Source organism: Homarus americanus, unplaced genomic scaffold (genome assembly GCF_018991925.1).
Source record: "Homarus americanus isolate GMGI-L3 unplaced genomic scaffold, GMGI_Hamer_2.0 scaffold51128, whole genome shotgun sequence".
NCBI classification, from domain to species: Eukaryota; Metazoa; Arthropoda; class Malacostraca; order Decapoda; family Nephropidae; genus Homarus; species Homarus americanus.
In genome coordinates, this window is record NW_024732934.1 from 64414 (window position 1) to 84267 (window position 19854).

The following is a 19854-nucleotide window of genomic DNA, read 5'->3' on the forward strand; positions in this document are numbered from 1 at the left end:
CACAGCAGCCTTCAGCACCCCCTCCAGCACTGATCATGTCACCCAGGCAGTAGAACTCATCCATGACTCACAACACAGCAGCCTCTAACACCCTGAGGTGCCATCACCCCAGGGTCGACAGCACCCCCAGGGTCATCGTCTGTGTCCCACGACCTAACCATGGCTCCATATTGATGGGGTTCAGATCACTTGGTGGTTGAAGGTATTGGATCATCTTTAGGGAGTTAAGAGGCAGCAGTGGTGGGGCGTGAGGAGACAGCAGTGGGGGACTTCTTAAAATTTATGTCCAATTTAGACTGCACAGTTTGCCTTTTCTTTTCATTGTATATCTCTCTGTAGCCAACAAGTGCATCTTGGGTCATTCTGTCAACTTTGGCAAAACACTAATAATTTTGATCCATATCTTCAAACATTTTCATCCCCTTATTAATAGTAACAAATGCCTCTGCCATTTGTTTAACTGAAACTTTTTGGTGGGTCCAGGTTCTTCTTCTACATTATGTTTCTCTTCTTCCTCTGCAATTTTCTGTGCCTCCAGTTCAATAAGATCCTCGTTACTGAGCTCTTCTGATACACTTTCAACCAACTGTTCAACATCTTCATTATCAATTTCTAACTCAAGCTGTTGACCCAACTCCACTATCTTGTTACTAATCTCAGAAATAACTTCATCTTCATTAAATCTTTTGAAACTGTTCACATATCTTTTCAGGACCTTCTTCCATTCATGCCCTGACCTGTAACCTCATCCCATGCTGTTCTTTATACATGTCAAAATGTTGTAGTCCTTCCAAAACTCTGAGAGTTTTCTCACCTTCAGTAGCAGCAACGGCCTGAGCGAAGGTCGTGCGTAAATAATACGCTTTAAAAGCAGCAATAGCACCTTGATCCATGGGTTGGATGATAGAGGTAGTGTTAGGTGGAATGTAGACTACCTTAACATGAGGGTGCAGGTCGTCCAGGTGTGGTGGGTGTCCCGGAGCATTATCTAAAATTTATAAAATCTTGAATGGAATCCGTTGTTGCAGACAATACTCCTTGGCTCGTGGAATGAAACAATTCATGAACCAATCCTCAAACAGTACTAGGGTCATCCAGGCTTTCTTGTTACTGCGATAAAACACTGGCAGTGTGTGACTTGCTGACATGTTTAAAAGCCCTGGGGTTCTCTGAATGATATATCATGACGGGTTTTACCTTGAACCAGCTACATTCCCCCCAACAGAAGTGTGATTCAGTCCTTGAATCCTTGCATGGATTTTGCCTCTTTGTGGATGTATGTCTGTTCTGGCATGCGCTTCCAGAATAATCCAGTTTCATCCACATTAAATAATTATTGATCTCCTCTTCTTCTCAGCTCCACCAGAACTCTCACTTTACACTTGCCAGTCATTTTAAAGGGAATTATAAACGAAAATATTGTCAGTACACAGCGCGATCACTACCAACGACTGCCAAACACCAACTGAGGCACTACAGCGTGGATGCTGTGCACCACGAGGCGGCCCAGCCCACACTGTCGTACGGGACCAAAACGTTTCAGTACTAGAAAATACGTAACATGAAAAATTTGTGCGACTGCGGCGGTCATATGTCCGGGTGGTCGTATGTCGAGGAGTAGCTGTATTTGTCAAAACACCAGACGATGACACAATTGTTCTTACTTTATACATTAAATACATAGAAATGGCAACCGAAGTAGCAAGTCTAGGTAGACCCACCACAGGGAACCAGGGATTACCGCCACTACCATCACAACACCACCAGCAGTAGTCTCATTATCTCCACTGACAAAACTAAGGTGTTCAACAAACAAGCTGGAAACCTCAAACGCGGCCCCACCAAGTTCAAGATAGGTAACAACACTATTGACTATGTTTCTTCTTTTAAATATCTTAGTGTCTCCGTCCCTTGTACCCTACCTGCCATACAACAGCTAACCTGCCAATGTACTGACAGACTGAGACCTCTTACAAGTGTAGCGAGGTACAGCCCACATTATGGTGCTAATATTAGAATAGTTAAAACACTGTACCTAGGCTATATAAGATCTCTGGTAGATTACCACGCACCAGCCCTGGTCCTTCGTGACGGGAAAGGTGTTGACAAGCTCGAGAAAATGCTAAATAAAGCCCTCTGAATTATCCTCGTGTTAAAGTGTTCAGCAGGACCCCGGCATAGAACCCTGTTGGCAATTCTTTACAAGGTTGTTTCATAGCAGTGTTCCATCGCTATCTCTGATGATACTCTCAAGTACTTTACATATTATGCTGGTCTGTGGAGTGATGATCGCCCTTCTTCAGGACTCTCATAAGCCACTTTCCAATCACTGGGACCTTTTGTTCACCCAGGCATTTACACAACAGGATCTTCAGTGACTCGCCAAGCTCGTTACATGGCCAGGACTCTTATGGACCTTTAGCTTTGACAGTTTATTTCTAACACCCCCTTCTGTGAACACTGTGGGTCAGTGCTGTGTTGAACTGTCTGTCCTCTAACACAGGAAGGTGAACATCCATCACATAGACACTGTGAACACTGTGGAAAAGAAGCTGTTCAATGCCTCAACTTTATTTGGGATTATTATAATTATGTATCTTTTTATATGGTAGATAGTGTAGTTAAATTGATTAGTAAATATAATTAAGTGTTTTATTATAATTTATATGGTAGATAGTGTAGTTAAAATTGATTAATAAATATAATTAGAATGTTTTATTATAATTTGTAATGGTAGATAGTGTAGTTAAATTGATTAGTAAATATAATTAAGTGTTTTATTATAATTTAAGATTCATTATTCATATATAGTGGTACAGAGTCTCTCCCTGCTGTGTCCATTGTTCGAGTCTTAGGCCGAGTCACAGGTGAGAAGGCTGGGTCGTCCTGTACTGACACCTCAATGGCTCCTTGGTGACTTATAAAATAAATAAAACAATAATAAAATATATAGAACAAGACAACCAAACGAGTATTATATTAGTTTTGGTTATGATAAAATAGGTTTAATTAATTAAATTTACTTTAACCATGAATCTGGTAGTGTTCGTGGTAATACATTAACATTAGCGACGCTGCTACTTAGGGCGGTAATCAATAAACTGATCTGATAACTTATTGAAGTACCTCAAGCGTTCTGTCGTCTGCTTATTTTAACTATTTTACATATATAATAAATATACTTTTATTAAATGAGAAAAAATCTGTTTTAGAAATTATTTATACATGTAGTAGGCGCGTGGTTACCATGACAACGGCTACATGTAAATAAACATTAGACCAGAGAGGTGATGGGTCAAAATATATATATACCTTAAATAAACCTCTTTAACCTGTTTTATTACTAATTTAAAGCAAAAAACTAATTTAAATATCTATAGTATATATAAATTTAATGTATAATAATGTAATTAATTTTAAATAAGGTTTTATATGTTTCTAAAGTATATTTATACCTTGTGCTTCTGAAACACGAAATAACATTAAACAAACCAAACTATTGTAATATAATTATTTATTTATTATATTATCACTAAGTTTATTTGGAATTATTTATTTTGACGTAAAAATAAATTGTTATGGGACTAATAGCACTAAAATAACATTATTAAAGGTAAATATATGAAATAAAACCAATTCCAATATATATCCATTTTTGCTCATATATCATTAAAACATAAATTCAAAGTAAAAAACAATAAAAAAAAACATAAATATTGATAAAAACGATACAAATATGAGTTAAAAGCCTCAAACACCAGGTTAACAAGGTGGTACAGTAGTTAGAGTTGTTCTCGGTGTTCAGTCATCAGTCCCTCTCAGGTAACGTCTCCATGGAGGAGTTTTTTTCACTCTTTTTTTTCCTTAATTCTCAGTGTTTATAGACCGTTGCCTTGGTTACCACACTACCACAGCTCTACCACACCTCTACCACACTACTACACCCCTACTACACCTCTACCACAGCTCTACCACACCACAACTCTACCACAGCTCTTGAAGGTGGATTTTAAACCTATATATTGTGTTTATATCCGATTTATTGTGTTTATATCCGATTTATTGTGTCTGTATCCGATATATTGTGTTTATACCCGATAATGCTCCCTAAGACATAATACTCCTAAAGTTATTAACTACTGAAGCATTTAGGTAGGCCTACCGGGGGTCAGGTTAGGCCTACCAGGGGTCTGTCACTGGCTAGGGGTCAGGTTAGGCCTGGGGTCTGTCACTGGCTGAGGGGTCAGGTTGGAGCCCTGCCAGGGGGTCTGTCACTGGCTAGGGGGTCAGGTTAGGCCTACAGGGGTCTGTCACTGGCCAGGGGGTCAGGTTAGGCCTACCAGGGGTCTGTCTGTGAGGTCAGGTGGGCCTACCAGGGTCCTGTCACTGGCTAAGGGTCCAGGTTAGGCCTACCGGGGGTCCCATGGGCGGAGACCTCGGCTAAGGAGTTAGGTTAGGTTAGGTTTTGTTAAGTTTAGTTAGGTTAGGTTAGGTTTGGTTAGGTTAGATGACTCGACTTCTCTCCCACCCCAAATCCCTGATATGCCAGAGTCCCTCATTCTTGTTGGGGGGGGGTGTCAAGCGATCAATTTCCACCAACAATAAAGGTCAGATCCGTTTAAAACACCACAACACACTGGAGAAACATATTGGTCAACCCTTAGAGACTCGTGAAACATATTGGTCAACCCTTAGAGACTCGTGAAACATATTGGTCAACCCTTAGAGACTCGTGAAACATATTGGTCAACCTTTAGAGACTCGTGAAACATATTGGTCAACCTTTAGAGACTCGTGAAACATATTGGTCAACCTTTAGGGCTATGAAACATATTGGTCAACCCTTAGAGACTCGTGAAACATATTGGTCAACCCTTAGAGACTCGTGAAACATATTGGTCAACCCTTAGAGACTCGTGAAACATATTGGTCAACCTTTAGAGACTCGTGAAACATATTGGTCAACCTTTAGAGACTCGTGAAACATATTGGTCAACCCTTAGAGACTCGTGAAACATATTGGTCAACCCTTAGAGACTCGTGAAACATATTGGTCAACCCTTAGAGACTCGTGAAACATATTGGTCAACCTTTAGAGACTCGTGAAACATATTGGTCAACCCTTAGAGACTCGTGAAACATATTGGTCAACCTTTAGAGACTCGTGAAACATATTGGTCAACCTTTAGAGACTCGTGAAACATATTGGTCCCCTTGGATCGTGACATGTTGGTCAACCTTAGAGACTCAAATAACATTTAGCAACCTTTGGGGACTCTGGAACATATTGCAACTTGAGACTCGTGGAACATTTAGTCAACCCTTAGAGACTGTGAAACATATTGGTCAACCTTTAGGACTCGTGAAACATATTGGTCAACCTTTGAGACTCATATTATATGGTAACTTAGGACTGAATATTGCAACCTTAGAGACTCTGAAACATATTGGTCAACCTAGAGACTGTGACATATTGGTCAACCTTTGGGGACTCATTAAACATATTGAAAGACCTTTAGAGACTCGTGAGCATATTGGTCAACCTTTAGAGACTCGTGGAAACATATTGGTTAACCTTTAGAGCCTGTGGACATATTGGTCAACCTTTGGGACTCGTGAAACATGTTAATCAACCCTTAGAGACTCATGAAACATATTGGTCAACCTTTAGAGACTCGTGAAACATATTGGTCAACCTTTGAGACTCGTGAAACATATTGGTCAACCTTTGAGACTAGTGAAACATATTGGTCAACCTTTAGAGACTAGTGAAACATATTAATAACCTTAGAGACTAAGTGAAACATATTGGTCAACCTTTGAGACTCGTGAAACATATTGGTCAACCCTTAGAGACTTGAAACATATTTGACCTTAGAGACTGATATTGGCACTTTAGAGACTGGTAAAACATATTGGTCAACCTTTAGAGACTCATTGAAACATATTATGGTCAACCCTTAGAGACTATGTGAAACATATTGGTCAACCTTTAGAGACTAAAATTTGTTAACCTTAGAGACTTGAAACATATTGGTCACTTAGAGACTGTGAAACATATTGGTCAACCTTTAGAGACTAGTGGAAACATATTGGTCAACCCTTAGAACTGTGAAACATATTGGTCAACAGAGACTCCAGGACATATTGGTCAACCTTTAGAGACTAAATGAAACATGTTGGTCAACCTTTAGAGACTAAGTGAAACATATTGGTCAACCTTTGAGAGACTCTGAGAACACATGGTCAAACCAGGACTCGTGAAACATATTACAACCTTAGAGACTCGTGATCCTGAATTAAATATTACTAAATGAGACAAAGTAAAGATGTAACTTAACTAGGGGTGTGAACTTTATCCCACACTGACCTAAACCTTTAGTTATGAATGTTACATGAAGTGCAGCTCCTCAGACCTAATGCACTCCACCCGCACTCACGACACCCCACTTCCACGCACCCACTCATTTCACCCCACCTACCCACCAAGACCACGACCACCCGCACCTTTTGCACCACCCGCATCTACGAATTACCCGCACTTCTTGATCAATTCACAAGACTCATTTCTACTCAATCTATGATACTCCACGCATCAATTCGCATCTTACGACCACCCTACACCTGGCCACTCACCCACACACATTTAATTACTTGCACCTACGACGCCTAGTCGTACTGCATTTTTTAATAAATTACGATTGAGTCCCAACGTTAGTACGCAGAGAGAAAATTTTCGTTTGTAATTCACTTTAAAATGCTGGCCAGCTTAAAAGGAGAGTTTTGTGGAGCTGAGAAGAAAAGAGACAACCATTTTAGATTTTCTATGTATTATTTTGCCATTTTCGACTTTACGACCTGGATTTGGTCCCTAACCCGTCTGAAGTCGGGAGGAACTGCATTAATGTTTGTTGTCATTTAACAGAGATGAGTGGAAGAGTCTATGGATATGTTGCTTTATACCTACAGTTACACCATTGGTCTTCCTTATAAGACTCGGCCGCCACAATAATGTTAATCTTGGTACAGGATGAACTATATCGTGCAGGGGCAGATCCAGGAGGTGGGGTCCAAGAAGATGTAGCTGGGGGAACGTGACGACTCCATCCAGTTGAGGGTTTTGGTGAGGTGCTGTAAGACTCTCCTCAGTTTTTGGGGGATTCTGATTAATATCATGGCCATTTTGAGGCCATATTAAGATATATTCTGAAGTCAATAGGATTAATTTTTCTATGTATATAAACAGACCTGACTATAACACTGTACTACATTAAAGAAAAAGTATTGCAATCCCTCAAACCTGGAACTCCCCGACAGACGGAATTGAAGTTTTCTCGAATAATCGTTCCCAAACCCAGAATATTCCGGAAAATTACGCCTTTGGGAACGATTTTTCAAGGAAACATTTTCCGTAAAGTTCCGATAAAATTCTCCCGAGACCCGGAAAGTTTTGAGGATGAGGGATTTTTTCCGTGTTTGAGAGAGCTGAAATCTGTAATTGCCAGGCGACTCATTTAATAACCTAACTGCCTCATTAATCTAACTACTGTAAAGGATATATGGTATTAATATAAAAACTGTAAAATATTATCAATTAAATCATTGGCTAAAATATAACACTCATTTACAAGACACATTTTATATAATATGTTTTGAAACTTAATATATTTACCACACTGTTATGTTTACTGTTCTGAACTCTGTATATTAACCTGACTATTGTGAGTTTTATAACACACACACACACCCCATCCCATCCCATCTATTGTTAAATTAATAAACAACTCCTGATTTATGTACTGTACAGCCCTGTAAATGTATTGAACGTATTATTATGTCTAAATCTCATGTAAGTTTATATATTTCACACCCACCCACACTTTTCCTATGTGATTATATCGAGAATTATAAATATCTACATCTCCACAGGTGGTCGACGGAAGCCTTACCACCATCACCAAGGTGGCGGGAGAGAGAGAGCCGCCAATGACATCTCCGCCGCTTAAAGGTATGTCTCGATGGAAGAAGAAATCTTCATGGCATCCACGCTATCGAGAGCAGGTGGAGGACGGGTTGAGTGAGAGTTCCTGAGACCTCCGACTCGAAGTGTTCCGGTTGTATACACCCCAGTAGAGTGGATGGTGGTAGTGAGGATTGTACTCCATCTGGCCTTGAACTGACTACCCTCTCACCTTTCAATACCCTGTGAGTTGTTGTGGCTATGTTCACACTTTGTCCACATGCTGTCTATATCCACACGCTATCTATATCCACACACTGTCTATATTCAACCTAACCTAACGTGTTGAGGTGTAAGCATCGACTGTACACTCCGGCAGACCGCTATAGAAGAGATGCCCCGCCCCCTCCTTAATACTTACAGCTGATTGGTTATTTCGAGATGCCACCCTTCCTTTAATACTTACAGCTGATTGGTTATTTCGAGATGCCCCGCCCTTCCTTTATTACTGCTATTGTTGTTATTTCGAGGTGCCCCGCCTCCTCCTAATACTTACAGCTGATTGGTTATTTCGAGATGCCCCGCCTCTTAATATACTTACAGCTGATTGGTTATTTCAAGAGTTCCGCCTTCTTAATACTTACAGCTGATTGGTTATTTCGAGATGCCACCCGCCCCCCTCCTTAATACTTACAGCTGATTGGTTATTTCGTCCTGAAGTAATGATGTATTTCTAATTGAGTTTATTCATTAATTGTTGGGATGATCGTTAATGATGACAGAAATATGACTGTAAAAACTTCTATTTCCTACTTGCTGACAGTCAGATCTTCCTCCCCGGTTCACGACTCATCCACCAACTGTCAGAAGCCATGTAATATTTCAATGTTATTCTGATATTTTACGATGTTAGTTTTTAAATCAGGTTTAACTGATAAGTAATGTGTCTAGTATGTCTTATTGTGAGTGAATATAAGTAAGAAGCTCCCGACTTACGACGGGGTTAGGGACCCAAATCCAGGTCAGAAGTTGAAAATGCTAATAATACATAGAAAATCTAAATGGGTGTCTTTTTTCTTCTCTGCACCACAAAACTCTCACTTTAAGCTGGCCAGCCATTTTAAAGTGAATTTCAATCGAGAATTTTATCAGTACAGCACAATCACTGGCGTCGGGACTCATCGTAATTTATTAAAATTTTGATACGACTGTAGGTCATGTGCTGGTGGTCTTAGGTCGAGTAGGAGCTTTAGATATTAACCCTCGCCCCGGGTGACGTTCTGGAGGTGTCGCCTATTCCCGCCACTGTTTAAATGGCCAGCGCGACTTATGAGGTTCCAGTGTGATTATTTGCCTGTCACGCCACACCCCGACCACAGGGAAGCTTCCTCAACATTACCTTCTTTTGTTTATTTCATTTCCATTGTTTGTCCATTTTATCGTGTTGTATTAAAGTTATATCGCTAAAAGTAGTGTAGTTGTAGTATTACTAGATGATAATGGTCTGGTTATGTTAAATGTATTTGTGGAATTATTATTATTTTATTCATTACAGTAAAGCCTTGATGGCCTCCCATACTGAGGTGAATCATTATTCCAATAATAATGAGATGTGTTCCCAAGTGTGACCTTTTAATATCTTTTGTGTGGCTTTTGACCATCTTTTACCCCTAAAACAATACAAACTATATTCTTTAAAAAATGTCTATCAGTGGACCTTAGACAATATAAATGAATAATAATATGGCCACACAAGAGGAGATGGGACGCCATTGTTTTCGTTTGTGTTTACAGCGATAGTCGGGGCGATGGTTCTACGAAAATTAAGTAAATAAGACCTGGTTGTGTAGTAAATTTAATGTAAAATAATTAATATATATGTTTGATAATGTTATTTAATGTTTCATGGAACACTAGATAGCTAACCTAATGGTAAGAAATAAAGCGAGACGATTGTGGCGCCAACATATGAACAGTGAGCGTACATGTAAAACATATCGTCATTTCTCTACATAATAATATGAAAGCAACACTTATTACTGTTCATATATGTTTTAAATAATATTTACTAATGTAAAACAAAAATTCTACTCCCCTTTTTCATATCATTTTAACACATCAAGTTTCTCGACTAACCTTATACACTATTGAACCAGCACTACCATCACTTGCTCTCTTGCTCAGGTTGAATAGGGAGGCAAAAATGATGTAAGGAACCTGAGGAAGTTTTTCCCTTTACTGTTCAGATGCGTGAAACAAAAGGCCCGTCAGCTGAACTGTTTATACTGGCGTCACCACTCACCAGCCCGGCAGCCTACGTTCTCAAGGCGTGTTTTTGTTTTTTTGTAATACTTATGATTTAGTTATTATTTACATGAAAATTTATTTATTTTTTTATTCTATTTTAGTCACAAATACAAAGAAAATAATTGTGTAAATTGAATTGGGTCCTAAATTAACTAGGGTCTTAGATATGAATCATCGTTACATGAACCGTCGTTATCGGAGGCTAACCTGTACCTGCTCTACTAACACACACACGGCCTGGCGACAGACTGTGTGTGTGTGTGTGTGTGTGTGTGTGTGTGTGTGTGTGTGTGTGTGTGTGTGTTGCTGAGCAGTTTTATGAAAAATAATGCAAATAAAATATTAAAAATTAATTATTTGCAATAAGTCATGATCTGTAAATATTTTGCATTAGTGGCCATCCGGACAAAACTCAAGCTAGTGGCCATCCGGACACAAACTCAAGCTAGCAAGTGACCATCCCAGACACAGAGTCAAGCTAGTGGCCATCCTGACACAAACTGCTTGTGGCCATCCCGACACAGCAAACTCAAGCTAGTGACCATCCCAGACACAGGAGTCATTAGTGGCCATCCCGACACAAACTCAAGCTATGACCATCCCAGACACAGAGTCAAGTTGGTGGCTATCCTGGACACAAACTCAAGCTAGTGACCATCCCAGACACAAACTCAAGCTAGTGACCATCCCAGACACAGAGTCAAGCTTAGTGGCCATCCTGGACAAACTCAAGCTATGACCATCCCAGACACAAACTCTCAAGCTAGTGACCATCCCAGACACAGAGTCAAGCAGGCCATCCCAGACACAGAGTCAAGCTAGTGGCCATCCCAGACACAGAGTCAAGCTAGTGACCATCCCGGACACAGAGTCAGCTAGTGACCATCCCAGACACAGAGTCAAGCTTAGTGGCCATCCCGACACAAACTCAAGCTAGTGACCATCCCAGACACAGAGTCGTTGGGTGGCCATCCTGGACACAAACTCGTTATGTGGCCATCCTGACACAAACTCAAGCTAGTGACCATCCCAGACACAGAGTCAGTTAGTGGCCATCCTGGACACAAACTCAAGCTAGTGACCATCCCAGACACAAACCTGCTTAGTGACCATCCCAGACAATAGAGTCAAGCTAGTGGCCATCCTGGACACAGAGTCAAGCTAGTGACCATCCCACATTGCAGAGTCAAGCTAGTGGACCATCCCAGCACACAGAGCCTGGGCTAGTGGCCATCCCACACAGAGTCAGCTAGTGGCCATCCTGGACACAGAAACAAGCTAGTGGCCATCCCAGACACAGAGTCACAGTGGCCATCCCAGACACAGAGTCAGTTAGTGACCACTGCACACAGAGTCGCTAGTGACCATCCCAGACACAGAGTCAGTTAGTGGCCATCCCAGACAGAGTCAAGCAGGCCATCCCATCACTGTAGAGTCAAGCTTGCGGCCATCCTGGCACACAGAGCCAAGCTAGTGACCATCCCAGACACAGAGTCAAGCTTAGTGGCCATCCCAGACACAGAGTCAAGCTAGTGGGCCATCCTGACACAGAGTCAAGCTTTTGCGCCATCCCAGACACAGAGTCAAGCTAGGGGTGGCCATCCCAGACACAGAGTCAAGCCAGTGGCCATCCTGCACACAGAGCCAAGCAGGCCATCCCAGCACAGAGTCAGCTAGTGGCCATCCCAGACACACAGAGTCAAGCTAGTACATCCCAGACACAGAGTCAAGCTAGTGACCATCCCACAGAGTCAAGCTAGTGACCATCCCAGACACAGAGTCAGTTAGTGACCATCCAGGACACAGAGTCGCTTGGTGTCATCCGGACACAGAGCCGCTAGTGGCCATCCCAGAGACACACAGAGTCAAGCTAGTGGCCATCCCACACAGAGTCAAGCTTAGTGGCCATCCCAGACACAGAGTCAAGCTTAGTGACCATCCCAGACACAGAGTCAAGCTAGTGGCCATCCTGCACAGAGCTGCTTAGTGACCATCCCGACACAGAGTCGCTTTGTGGCCATCCCAGACACAGAGTCAAGCTAGTGACCATCCCATTGGTGAGTCAAGCTTAGTGGCCATCCCAGACACAGAGTCAAGCTTAGTGACCATCCCAGACACAGAGTCAAGTTATGGGCCATCCAGGACACAGAGTCGCTTAGTGGCCATCCACAGAGTCAAGCTAGACCATCCCAGACACAGAGTCAAGCTTGGCACCATCCAGGACACAGAGTCAGCTTAGTGGCCATCCCAGACACACAGAGTCAAGCTATGACCATCCCAGACACAGAGTCAAGCTTAGTGGCCATCCCAGACACAGAGCCAAGCTTAGTGACCATCCCAGACACAGAGTCAAGCTTAGTGGCCATCCTGACACAGAGTCAAGCCAGTGGCCATCCCAGACACAGAGTCAAGCTAGTGACCATCCCATTGAGTCAAGCCAGTGACCATCCTGGACACAGAGTCAAGCTAGTGGGCCATCCCAGACACAGAGTCAAGCTAGTACATCCCAGACACAGAGTCAAGCTAGTGGCCATCCCAGACACAGAGTCAAGCTAGTGGGCCATCCTGGCACAGAGTCAAGCAGTGACCATCCCAGACACAGAGTCAAGCTAGTGACCATCCCAGACACAGAGTCAAGCTTAGTAATATCCCAGACATTGCAGAGTCAAGCTAGTGACCATCCCAGCACACAGAGTCAAGCTAGTGGCCATCCCAGACACAGAGTCAAGCTTAGTGGCCATCCCAGACACACAGAGTCAAGCTAGTGGCCATCCCAGACACAGAGTCAAGCTAGTGGCCATCCCACACAGAGTCAAGCTTTCAGACCATCCAGGACACAGAGTCAAGCTAGCACTCATCCCAGACACACAGAGCCAAGCTTAGTGGCCATCCAGGACACAGAGTCAAGCTAGTGACCATCCCAGACACAGAGTCAGTTAGTGGCCATCCCAGACACAGAGTCAAGCTAGTGGCCATCCCAGACACAGAGCTGCTTAGTGGCCATCCCAGACACAGAGAAACAGGCTAGTGGCCATCCCAGACACAGAGTCAAGCTAGTGGCCATCCCGACACAGAGCCAAGCTAGTGACCATCCCAGACACAGAGTCAAGCTAGTGACCATCCCAGACACAGAAAGTCAAGCTCAGTGGCCATCCCACAGAGTCAAGCTAGTGGCCATCCCACAGAGTCGCCGGCGGGCCATCCCAGACACAGAGTCAGGCTAGTGGCCATCCCAGACACAGAGTCAAGCTAGTGACCATCCTGGCATTACTGGTGAGTCAAGCTAGTGGGCCATCCAGGACACAGTCAAGCTATGGCCATCCCAGACACAGAGTCAAGCTAGTGGCCATCCCAGACACACAGAGTCAAGCAGTGACCATCCCACACAGAGTCAAGCTAAGACCATCCCAGCACACAGAGTCGCTTAGTGGCCATCCCAGACACAGAGTCAAGCTAGTGACCATCCCAGACACAGAGAGTCAAGCTAGTGGGCCATCCCTGACACACAGAGTCGCTTAGTGGGCCATCCCAGACACAGAGTCAGCCAGGTGACCATCCCCAGACACAGAGTCAAGCTAGTGGCCATCCAGGACACAGAGTCAAGCTATGGCCATCCCGACACAGAGCTGCTAGTGACCATCCCAGACACAGAAAGTCAAGCTAGTGGCCATCCCAGACAGAGTCAAGCTAGTGGCCATCCCAGCATTGGCCACACAGAGTCAAGCTAGTGGGCCATCCAGGACACAGGAGTCGTTTAGTGGCCATCCAGGACACAGAGTCAAGCTTAGTGGCCATCCAGGACACAGGAGTCAGCTAGTGACCATCCCAGACACAGAGTCAAGCTAGTGGCCATCCCGACACAGAGTCAAGCTATGACCATCCCAGACACAGAGTCAAGCTAGGCCATCCCAGACACAGAGTCAAGCTAGTGGGCCATCCCAGACAGAGCGTCAAGCTAGTGGCCATCCCAGACACAGAGTCAAGCTAGTGACCATCCCAGACACAGAGTCAGTTGGTGCCATCCCAGACACAGAGTCAAGCTTTCAGTGGCCATCCCAGGACACAGAGTCAAGCTAGTGACCATCCCGACACAGAGTCAAGCTAGTGACCATCCCAGACACAGAGTCAAGCTTAGTGACCATCCTGACACAGAGTCAAGCTAGTGACCATCCCAGACACAGAGTCAAGCTAGTGGCCATCCCAGACACAGAGTCAAGCAGTGACCATCCCAGACACAGAGTCAGCTAGTGACCATCCTGGACAAGCTAGTGGCCATCCTGAAAACACAGAGTCAAGCTTAGTGGCCATCCCAGACACAGAGTCAAGCTAGTGACCATCCAGACACAGAGTCAAGCTAGGTGACCATCCTGGACAAGCAGAGTCAGTTAGTGCCATCCCAGACACAGAGTCAAGCTAGTGGCCATCCCAGACACAGACAAGCTTGCGGCCATCCTGACACAGAGTCGGGCTAGTGGCCATCCCGCAGACACAGAAGTCAAGCTTGCGGCCATCCCAGACACAGAGTCAGCTAGTGACCAATCCCAGCATTACCAGAGTCAAGCTTGCGGCCATCCTGGCATCACAGAGTCAAGCTAGTGACCATCCCAGACACAGAGTCAGGCTAGTGGACCATCCCAGACACAGAGTCAAGCTAGTGGCCATCCCAGACACAGTCAAGCTAGTGGCCATCCTGGACACAGAGTCAAGCTTATGGACCATCCCAGACACAGAGTCAAGCTATGGGCCATCCCAGACACAGAGTCAAGCTAGTGACCATCCCACACAGAGTCAAGCTAGTGGCCATCCTGGACACAGAGTCAAGCTAGTGACCATCCCAGACACAGAGTCAAGCTTGGGGTGACCATCCCAGACACAGAGTCAAGCTAGTGAATCATCCCAGACACAGAGTCAAGCTAGTGACCATCCCACACAGTCAAGCTAGTGACCATCCTGGACACAGAGTCAGCTAGTGGCCATCCCAGACACAGAGTCAAGCAGTGACCATCCCAGACACAGAGTCAGTTAGTGACCATCCTGCAGACACAGAGTCAGTTGCACATCCCAGACACTGCAGAGTCAAGCTAGTGACCATCCCAGACACAGGAGCCGCTAGTGGCCATCCCACAGAGTCAAGCTAGTGGCCATCCTGCACACAGAGTCAAGCTTGCGGCCATCCCAGACACAGAGTCAAGCTAGTGGCCAGTCCCAGACACAGAAAGTCAAGCTAGTGGCCATCCAGGACACAGAGTCAAGCTAGTGGCCATCCCAGACACAGAGTCAAGCTAGTGACCATCCCAGACACAGAGTCGCTTAGTGGCCATCCCAGACACAGAGTCAAGCTTAGTGACCATCCCAGACACAGAAAGCCTGCTTGGGGTGGCCATCCCACACAGAGTCGCTTAGTGGCCATCCAGACACAGAGTCAAGCTAGTGACCATCCCAGACACAGAGTCAAGCCATCCCAGACACAGAGTCGTTAGTGGCCATCCAGGACACAGAGTCAAGCTAGTGACCATCCCAGACACAGAGTCAAGCTAGTGGCCATCCCAGACACAGAGTCAAGCTAGTGGCCATCCAGGACAGAGTCAAGCTTGGGTGACCATCATCCCAGACACAGAGTCAAGCTAGTGACCATCCCAGACACAGAGCCGCTTGGTGGCCATCCCAGACACAGAGTCAAGCTAGTGGCCATCCCAGACACAGAGCCGCCAGTGACCATCCCAGACACAGTCAGCTAGTGGCCATCCCAGACACAGAGTCAAGCTTAGTGGCCATCCTGCACAGAGCTGCTTAGTGGCCATCCCAGACACAGAGTCAAGCTAGTGACCATCCCAGACACAGAGTCAAGCTAGTGGCCATCCCAGACACAGAGAGTCAAGCTAGTGACCATCCCAGACACAGAAAGCCAAGTTAAAAATATCCCAGACACAGAGTCAAGCTGGTGGCCATCCCAGACACAGAGTCAAGCTAGTGACCATCCCAGACACAGAGTCAAGCTTGCGACCATCCCAGACACAGAGAGTCAAGCTAGGGCCATCCCAGACACAGAGTCAAGCCATAGTGGCCATCCCAGACACAGAGTCAAGCTTGTGTGGCCATCCCAGACAGAGTCAAGCTAGTGGCCATCCCAGACACAGAGTCAGTTAGTGGCCATCCTGCACAGAGTCAAGCTTAGTGCCATCCCACACAGAGTCAAGCTAGTAGACCATCCCAGACACAGAGTCGCTAGTGACCATCCCAGACACAGAGTCAAGCTTGCACCATCCCACACAGAGTCAAGCTAGTGACCATCCCACACAGAGTCAAGCTAGTGACCATCCCAGACACAGAGTCGCTTGGTGGCCATCCCAGCATTGGCCAAGAGTCAAGCTAGTGGCCATCCCAGACACAGACAAGCTAGTGACCATCCCAGACAGAGTCGCTTGTGACCATCCCAGACAAGAGTCAAGCTAGTGACCATCCTGCACACAGACAAGCTTAGTGGCCATCCCAGACACAGAGTCAAGCTAGTGACCATCCCAGACACAGAGTCAAGCTAGTGACCATCCCAGACACAGAGTCAAGCTAGTGGCCATCCCAGACACAGAGTCAAGCTAGTGGCCATCCCAGACACAGAGTTTCAAGCCATGGCCATCCTGCACACAGAGTCAAGCTAGTGGCCATCCCACAGAGTCAAGCTAGTGGCCATCCTGCACACAGAAAGTCAAGCTAGTGGCCATCCAGACACAGAGTCAAGCTTAGTGGCCATCCCAGCACACAGAGAGTCAAGCTTGTGGCCATCCCACACAGAGCTGCTAGTGACCATCCCGGACACAGAGTCAAGCTAGTGACCATCCCAGACAGAGTCAGCTAGTGGCTAATCCTGGACACAGAGTCAAGCTACAGACCATCCCAGATTGGTCAGAGTCGTTTTCAGTGGCCATCCCAGACACAGAGTCAAGCTAGTGGCCATCCCAGACACAGAGCCTGCTTATGACCATCCCAGACACAGAAACAAGCTAGTGACCATCCCAGACACAGAGTCAAGCTAGTGGCCATCCACAGGACACAGAGTCAAGCTTAGTGGCCATCCCAGACACAGAGTCAAGCTAGTGACCATCCCAGACACAGGAAAGTCGGCTAGTGGCTGGTCCCAGACACAGAGTCAAGCTATGGCCATCCCAGACACAGAGTCAAGCAGCCATCCCACACAGAGTCAAGCTTAGCACCATCCCAGACACAGAGTCAAGCTTAGTGCCATCCAGACACAGAGTCAAGCTTGCGGCCATCCCAGACACAGAGTCAAGCTGTTGGTGCCATCCCAGACACAGAGTCAAGCTAGTGACCATCCCAGACACACAGAGTCAAGCCAGTGGCCATCCCAGACACACAGAGTCGCTAGTGGGCCATCCAGGACACAGAGTCAAGCTAGTGGCCATCCCAGACACAGAGTCAGCTTAGTGACCATCCCAGACAGAGTCAGCTAGTGGCCATCCCAGCACACACAGAGTCAGTTGGCACATCCCATCACAGAGTCAAGCTAGTGGCCATCCCTGACACAGAGTCAAGCTTAAAGACCATCCCACTTACACAGAGTCAGTAGTGGCCATCCCAGACACAGAGTCAAGCTAGTGGCCATCCCAGACACAGAGTCAAGCTAGTGGCCATCCCACAGAGTCAAGCTAGTGACCATCCAACCGTCAAGCTATAGTGACCATCCCAGACACAGAGTCAAGCTAGTGGCCATCCCGGACACAGAGTCAAGCTAGTGACCATCCCAGACACAGAGTCAAGCTAGTGACCATCCCAGACACAAGTCAAGCTAGTGGCCATCCCAGACACAGAGTCAAGCTAGTGGCCATCCCAGACACAGAGTCAAGCTAGTGACCATCAGACACAAGTCAAGCTAGTGTCCCAGACACAGAGTCAAGCTAGTGGCCATCGAACCAGAGTCAAGCTGGGCCATCCCGACACAGTCAGCTTCATCCCAGACCAAGTCAAGCTAGTGGCCTCCAACCAGTCAGCAGTGGCCATCGACCAGAGTCAAGCTAGTGGCCATCCGACAGAACCCACAACCGCACGTACAGTGGCCATCCGACACAAGTCCAAGCTAATGGCCATCCCAGACACAGAGTCAAGCTAGCCATCCCAGACACAGAGTCAAGCTGTGGCCATCCCAGACACAGAGTCAAGCTAGTGCCATCCCGGACACAGAGTCAAACTGGTGCCATCCAGACACAGAGTCAAGCTAGTGGCCATCCCAGACACAGAGTCAAGCTAGTGGCCATCCCGAACCAGAGTCAAGCTAGTGGCCATCCAGACACAGAGTCAAGCTAGTGGCCATCCCAGACACAGAGTCAAGCTGTGCATCCCAGACCAGCCCATGCCAGACACAGAGCAGCAGGCCATCCCGACAAGATAGTGGCCATCCAGCGAGTCAAGCTAGTCATCGACAAACGCCATCCGACCAGCACTGCCATCCCGACACAGAGTCAGCTAGTGGCCAAGTCCATCCGACACAGAGTCAACTAGTGGCCATCCCAGACACAGAGTCAAGCTAGTGGCCATCCCAGACACAGAGTCAAGCTAGTGACCATCCCAGACACAGAGTCAGCTAGTGCCATCCCGACACACAAGCTGGCCAAGTCAAGCTAGTGGCCATCCCAGACACAGAGTCAAGCTAGTGACCATCGACACAGAGTCAAGCTAGTGGCCATCCCAGACACAGAGTCAAGCTAGTGGCCATCCAGACACAGAGAAGCTAGTGGCCATCGACACAGAGTCGCCATCCCACAACCAGTGCCATCCCAGACCACACGAAACAGACAACGTGGCCATCCAGACACACCCACACAGAGTCAAGCTAGTAGCCATCCCAGACACAGAGTCAAGCTAGTGGCCATCCCAGACACAGAGTCAAGCTAGTGGCCATCCAGACACAGAGTCAAGCTAGTGGCCATCCTGGACTGAGTCAAGCTAGTGGCCATCCCAGACACAAGTCAAGCTAGTGGCCATCCAGACACAAAGTCAAGCAGCCATCCAGACACAGAGTCAAGCTAGTGGCATCCAGACACAGAGTCAAGCTAAGTGGCCATCCCAGGCAGAGTCAGCTAGTGGCCATCCCAGACACAGAGTCAAGCTAGTGGCCATCCAGACACAGAGTCAGCCCACACACAACATCCCCACAGAGTCAAGCTAGTGGCCATCCCACCAGAAGTCAAGCTAGTGGCCATCCGGACACAGAGAGTCAAGTAGTGCAGACACAGGTCTATGCATCCCGACAAAAGCTATGGCCATCGACACAAGTCAAGCTAGTGCCATCCCGGACAGAAGTCAAGCTAGTAGCCATAACCTGGTGGCCATCCCAGACACAGAGTCAAGCTAGTGGCCATCCCAGACACAGAGTCAAGCTAGTGACCATCAGACACAGAGTCAAGCTAGTATTGCATCCCAGACACAGAGTCAAGCTAGTGGCCATCCAGACACAGAGTCAAGCTTGCATCCGACACAGTCAAAGACATCCGGACAGAGAGTCAAGCTAGTGGCCATCCCAGACACAGAGTCAAGCTAGTGGCCATCGAACCGAAAGTCAAGCTAGTGGCCATCCA